This window comes from Nicotiana tabacum, chromosome 10 (genome assembly GCF_000715075.1).
Source record: "Nicotiana tabacum cultivar K326 chromosome 10, ASM71507v2, whole genome shotgun sequence".
Lineage (NCBI taxonomy): Eukaryota > Viridiplantae > Streptophyta > Magnoliopsida > Solanales > Solanaceae > Nicotiana > Nicotiana tabacum.
Genome location: NC_134089.1, coordinates 68,376,237 through 68,383,876, shown reverse-complemented (window position 1 = coordinate 68,383,876; position 7,640 = coordinate 68,376,237).

Below are 7,640 nucleotides of genomic sequence, written 5' to 3'. Positions count from 1 at the left end.
AAAGGAAAAAGATTGTTTAAATAGCCCAAACTCTTAATTCCTTCCAAGGAAATACTTCAAAGTGTTGATCACTTTGGTGCAGAAACTATCATAGGAGGCATTAATCTCCTTGGTGACTTTGTCAGCTTCTCAGTGACATCCTGCATAGCCCTGATCCCTTGCCTCTTTGTGGCTTGGAGAGTGATCCTTAACCTAGCCATATATTCTATACTTTTCTTTGTTACTTTCCTGATCTTGTCTACTTATTCCTGGATAGAGGTTAGCAGTTCCTTGATACCTGCAATATTTTGCTACATTAGCAGCAACTTATCTGAGGAAGAGGATTTGTTAGCTTTAGATTTAATCCCTCCAGTGCCCTATTGAGGAGTGGATTCTGGTGCTTTGTCTTTCTTGAACCAGGCCTCTCAACCAAGGTGTATCCCATCATGACAAAGGCAGTCTTGTCATATGTGCTGGAGATGGTTTTAAGGGCGTTGGGAGACAAATCTACTTTAATAACTTGCAAGATGTGAGAGATTAGTAAACCATAAGACAAACTGTTAGCAGAAGATGAGACATCCCTAATGCTTTCAAGCATGTACTGATGCATCCAAGCCAACCAATTAATAGCCTTCCCTTTTACAAGACAATACAGGACAAACACTTCTCTAAGAGACAGGGTGCTAAGTGAATCAGTACGGGGTAGCAGGGTGGTAGAAAGAATGTGGCTAGTACACGATGATCAAATTTCAGATTTTTGGAACCAATGTCGGGGGGGTTTACATACAACACACCTTTTGCTTCCTCAAACGACACTTCAAAATTATCAGGCCAAGAATGTTGAAGAAAGAAACTATACCCAACAAACTTTGCTGACGAGTCAAGAATAATGCGAGTTCCCAAAATAATGGATTCTAAGTCATCTTTATCATTCGCAAATAAATTTTCATAAAACATAAGCACATGCTTTTCATAGACAATGTCACCAATAGTAGCAAATAAGGAGACAAGTTTTTGAGTTTCAAGCATAGAGATAACATCACATTGAGAGTTTTTCATGGATTTCAAACTTACAATGCAACCATAAGCAATCGACTTCCCTTTGAAAGTGACAAAATTTGTTTTTTCTTCGGGACCATAGAAGTTCATCTTGTCTTCGGGCCAAAACTCTATGCTTTCTGTTTTCCCTCTCTTTTGAGTTGATTGTTTGGGGATGGACTCCATTGGTCATTTTCCAGCCCTCTTTTTAGCGATGAGAATTTTTTTTTGAGAATCACTGGATTCATCCTCAAACAGTTGATGATCTATACTCTCTGACGACTCTACATCCACTAGATCATCAGTTTGATAGTTTTTCCTAAAGCGATGGCTTCTTCTAGGCATGGAGGAGGATAGAGAGATTTTGGTTTTGGTCATGAGTAAGAGTGAGCAGAGAGAGAGAATGACTTTCTTAGAGATGGTGGTAGATATGAACAAGAGATGAGAGGTTAAAAAGGGGTGAATGGACGCCTCGATTCTGAAGAGGCGTGTGAAAGGCAACTGAAAAGTTTCCTTCTGCAAGCTTACTGCCGTTCAGGTAATGAATGCACGTACATAGTAATCAAATACTTAAAGATATTTAGGGCAAAAATCACCGAGACCAATTATGGAAAATTTTCTAAAATAGACAAATTTAGAGAAATTAAACGGGAATCAAACAAATACCAATTTTGTCACAAAGGAAACATAATCTCTCTTCAAGCAATGATTTTGTAAAATATCTGCTAAACTGATTTTCAGTATTGATAAATTCTAACACAATGTCACCTTTTGCAACATGATCACAGATAAAATGAGTTGCAAAAGCAAGTAATATTCGAATGTATTCTAACCTTTCCACAAGAGCGAAGGTTTCATCATAGTCGATTCCCTCTTGTTGTGAGTAACCTTGAGCGACTAGTGTTTCCTTGTTGTGAACTACTTGACTAGACTCATCCATCTTATATTTAGATACCCATTTTGTTCCTACAATTGATACATCAGAAGGTTTTGGAACCAGGATCCATACTTTATTTCTTTCAAACTGTTCAAGTTCTTCTTTCATAGCTCTAACCCAATTTTCATCCTTGAGTGCTTCATCAACTTTCTTTGGCTCAAGTTGTAACATTAGAGCCATGTGAGAATTCAACTTCTGAGACCTTTGGGTGGTGATACCTTCTTGAGGATTTCCTATGATGAACTTACGAGGATAGCCTGCTTTACCTTTCCATTCATTTGGAACTTTGTCAACTTCATACTCGTTTCTTTCAGGAATTTGTTTGGAGATCTAGGATGAAGTTTTTATAGCTTTTTTGTTATGACTGAGATTTATATGGGATCGAGTTTTCAACTTTACTTTTAGGGACTTGAACCATTTTTGTTACACCTGTAAGATCTTCTTCATCTATTGTCTTGACAATCTCACTATGAGGGTTAGTGTCAATAAAGACTACATGAATTCTTCTACTGCAAGAGTACGTTTATTAAAAATATTATAAGCTCTACTTGATGGAGAATAACCAAGAAACATACCATCATCACTTCTATGGTCGAACTTACCAAGGTTATCCTTACCATTATTGTGAACATAGCATTTGCATCCAAAAGGATGAAAGTAACTCACATTTGGCCTTATTCCTCTCCATAGCTCATAAGGCTTCTTCTTTAAGATTGGCCTGATCATGCATCTGTTATTAATATGACATGCTGTGCTCACTGCTTCTGCCCAGAAATAGTAAGGTAGTGAGCTTTCTGCGATCACCGTTCTGGCCATGTCTTGTAGTGTCATGTTCTTCCTTTATACAACCCCATTTTGTTGAGGAGTTCTTGGAGATGAGAAGTTGTGTGTGATTCCATAATCACTACAGAAGGTTTCAAAATCCTTGCTTTCAATTCTCATCCCTGATAACATTTTATTGAAGAAATGCAGAGACATTTTCACGTTGCACTTTTTTGTAGAAGACTTCAAATTCTTTAGTGCCTCATCTTTTTAACTCAAGAAAATAACCCAGGTGAAATGAGAATAATCATCAAAAATGACAAATACATATTTCTTACCATTTATACAAGATGTTCTTGTTGGTCCAAAGAGATCCATGTATAGCAATTGCAATAGTTTTGAAGTAATGTATTTTGATTTAAAAAGAGATCTAGTCTGTTTGTAAAGTTGACATGCATAAATATGATCTTTTGAAAAATTCAGTTTGGGAATACCAATGACTAGATCTTGTTTTGAAAGCTTTTCAATGGAATGCATGCTTGCGTGTCCTAATTTTCTATGCCACAACCATGGATCATCTATCATGGGTGCCAAACAGATATGATTATCAAGATTATCTAGTTTGCTAAGAGTATATACATTCTTGTCTCTATTTCCAGTTAGAATGGAATTACCTGATTCATCTATTATAGACCAGCCGATTTTTTTGAAACGTACCTCATAGTCACTATCTTATAGTTGACTGATACTAAGCAAGTTGTATCATAGTTCATCCACAAGATAAACTTCATCTACTTCACATGTAGAACTTGAAGGGACTTTTCCTAACCCAATAACATTTTTTTGGATTTATCTCCAAAAGTGAATATTTTGCCATCTAGATTTGTGACAAATTTAAACAGTTATTTGTCACATGTTATATGTTTGGAACATGTGCTTATAACGACCCGCCCAGTTATTTTGAGAGTAATAGCCTCGATCCCCTATTTACTGCTTCCCCGTATCTTTTTCTACTTATGCGACTTGCCGGGAGGTTCTGTTTTTGATTTCAGAGTGATTTGGGACACTTAGTCCCTAAAACGGAAGCTTGAGTTCTAGGATTTTGATCGTAGTTGGAACTGTATGAAGACGACTCCGTAATGGAATTTCGTCGATTCCGTTAGCTCTTTTGGGTAATTTTGGACTTAGAAGCGTGTTCAGATTTTGAATTGGAGATTTGTAGCCGAATTAGGCTTGAAATGGCGAAATTTGAATTTTTGGGAAGTTTGACCAGAAGTGGACTCTTTGATATAGGGGTCGAATTCCGATTCTGGAAGTTGAAGCAGGTATGCAATGTCAATTATGACTTTATGGCAAAATTTAAGGTCAATCAAATGTGATTTGATAGTTTTCACCATCGGTTGTAGAAGTTTGAAGTTTCAAAGTTCATTAAGTTTCAATTGGAGTGTGATTCATGTGTTTATTGTTGTTTGATGTGATTTGAGGGCTCGAATAAGTTTGTATGATGTATTAGGACTTGTTGGTATGTTTGGTTGAGGTTTCGGGGGCCTCAAGTGAGTTTTGGATGGTTAACGGATCAATTTGGACTTAGTGTTGTAGCTGAAGTTCCGGGAATTATTGGTGTCTGGTTTCCTTCTTTGCGTTCGCGAAGGTTCTTCCACGTTCGCGTAGAGAAAGTTTGAGTGTTACTAGAAACTGGCCTTCGCGTTCGCGAGGCACTGTGGTCTTAGGTCTATGTGTTCACGATTGAGCCCTCGCGTTCGTGTAGAGGAAAGGGAAGATGGGTCCCCAAGTAATTAGCCTACGTGTTCGTGATGAGGGTCCCGCATTCGAGTAGGGTCAAGCTGTGTAAACTCTGTGTTCGCGATTAGGCCATCGCATTCGCGATGAAGAAATTTGGACTGCAGTATTTTTATGCTTCACGAACGCGAGGATGTTTTCGCGTTGGCGAAGAAGGAATCACTAGGAAGTTATAAACATTTCAAAACAAAGGTTTAGCCATTTTTATCAAAACTTGAGATAGAGAGCTCGGATTTAGGCGAGATTTTGAAGGATTTTCATAGGCATCGATTGGGTAATGATTTGGCACTTGTTTTTGGTTATATCCTGCTAATCTATCATTAAATTCATCTTCTAATTTAAGATTTGGGTTGAGAAATTTGAACAAAAAGTGGAAAAGTTCTTCAACCAAATATTTGGATTTTGATTGAGATTTTGACATCGGATTTGAGTAATTTTGGTACGAATGAACTCGCGGGTAAATGTGTGTTCGTATTTTATGACTTTTACCCGATTCCGAGACGTGGGCCTGGGACGACTTTTTAGGGCAATTTTTCCTATTTCTTGTTAAAGTCTTGATTTCATTAATAAGATTAGTTTCTTATAGTTATATCTATGGTATGTAATTGCTTTTGGCTAGATTTAGGCCATTCGGAGTCGAAAAATTGTGGAAAAGTCATTCTTACTGATTGATTGAGCTTGGTTCGAGGGAAATCAATTCAATTTTTAAGAGATAGCAAGACAACACGATTCGAAGAAAAACAGTCGGAGGTAAGACAATTCCAAGATTTTGAAAATGGGATCATCCGCCCTCGAATAGGATATTTTGGGTTCATCCGCCCTCGAATAGGATATTTTGGGTTCATCCGCCCTCGAATAGGATATTTTGGGTTCATCCGCCCTCGAATAGGATATTTTGGGTTCATCCGCCCTCGAATAGGATATTTTGGGTTCAATCCGCCCTCGAATAGGATATTTTGGGTTCATCCGCCCTCGAATAGGATATTTTGGGTTCATCCGCCCTCGAATAGGATATTTTGGGTTCATCCGCCCTCGAATAGGATATTTTGGGTTCATCCGCCCTCGAATAGGATATTTTGGGTTCATCCGCCCTTGAATAGGATATTTTGGGTTCATCCGCCCTCGAATAGGATATTTTGGGATCATCCGCCCTCGAATAGGATATTTTGGGTTCATCCGCCCTCGAATAGGATATTTTGGGTTCATCCGCCCTCGAATAGGATATTTTGGGTTCATCCGCCCTCGAACAGGATTTTATTTTTTTAAAGTTGTTGAAATCAGGAGCCCCCCTGAAGAGAGGAATGACGATTATTTTCAAAGTTGTTGTTGAGGTCAGGAGCCCGCCTGAAGAGAGGAATGGCATTCATTTTTAAAGTTGTTGTTGAAGTTGGGAGCTCGCCCATAGAACAGAGGCATACATTTCAGTCTTTAATTTTCAAGCATTGAACTTGGGAGCTCGCCCAGATAACAGAGACATACATTTCAAGTCTTTAATTTTCAAGTATTAAAATTGGGAGCCCGCCCAGATAACAGAGGCATACATTTCAAGATCAAGTCAGAGGACAATAAAACAGAGGGTTACAATAGGAATCCCCAGCAGGAAACAATAAAATTCCCCGGCACCGGGAAACGGAAGGTTGCAACAAGAGGTCACAGCACAAACTCAAGTGCATGTGTCAAAAAGAAGAAAATCACCGGAAAAAATGCAAGCAAACAAGAAAGCAAGGCAACAAGAAAAATTGCAGTATAGCTTAGCTTCTTGTTTTCTTTTAAGCACGGTGTAACAAGGAGATCAGTAAGCAGTAGTAATAGCATGCAACAACAGTAACAGTGCAGTCCAACGGAAGTCCCAGCTACCAAAGTTTCCCGAACTACATTGACCTGATTCCTGTTTAGCCCAGGATATGTAGGAAACCTTTGAAGCAAAGGTTCGGTCAAATCTTTTTCAGAAAATGCTTCAACGGAGTACTCGAATGGGAAAAAATCGCTCACTTTATCTTTGCACGAAAACCCTTCGTGTCTTCGGGCAAAGAGGGGCGGCATGCACGACGGATCTTCAGCCTAGTCTAAAAAAAAAAATCAACCTGATTTCGAACTTATAGTACAAGATTGTGATGATAAGTCGGAATACGATAAGGATGAAGCCTTCGAAGAAATTAACAAAGAGTTGAGCCAATTTGAAAAAAAAAAAAAAAAAGCCCAACTCAAATGACACGAAAGTCGTCAATCTAGGGGATGTGGATGACATCAGGGAAGCTAAGATAAGCATCCACAGTAAGTGGCTTGCCTAACCTTGTTTGGGGGAAATCCCCTTAGGATTTGGTACTATTGTGATACTTCTGTGATATGTGAGCGTCGTGTACACGAGGTGACAAGTGCGTACATGGGATAATTGTTGTAAAATTTGATTTTTTTTACTGAGTAGTAACCTATTTTTATCTTAATTGAGTTATACCATCATGTGTAGTTATCCTGTTTAGCCTAATATCGCATGCCTGCGTGTCTCAAATGCTTATTGGAAATCTGTGCGACATGCTTAGTTGATTTCCTGTTTTTTCTTGATTTGTCTCAGTCTTAACTATAGAATTCCTGATGTTAATTATTGTATTCATCGGTTTCGAGCAATGTGTTTACTTCTAGGACTACGAGGCGGTACTTAGGAGATCCCCCTGCACATTTACTTTTAAGACTACGAGGTGGTACCTTGGGAGATCTCCTTGCATATTTACTTCTGGGACTATGAGACGGTATCTCGGGAGCACCCCTGTTGTTTATCCCTATGTGATGTGATGTTATCTTTCTATAATTTTCTCTCTGTTAAATTTCCAGTCGTTTATTACATTGCTATATTCTTCTGCCTTATTTATTATATGCTAGTAGGGCCCTGACTTGACCTTGTCATTACTCGACCGAGGTTAGGCTTGGCACTTACTAGGTACTGTTGTAGTGTACTCATGTTATTCTTCTGCACATGTTTTGTGTACAGATCCAGGTACCTTCTATCAGCCTCAATATTATTGAGTAGTGAGATTTTGAAGACTTCAAGGTATATTTGCCCGCATTCGCAGACCTCAGAATCTCTCTCTATTCCTTCTTATGTCGTTTACTTTTCCGTACTTTCTTA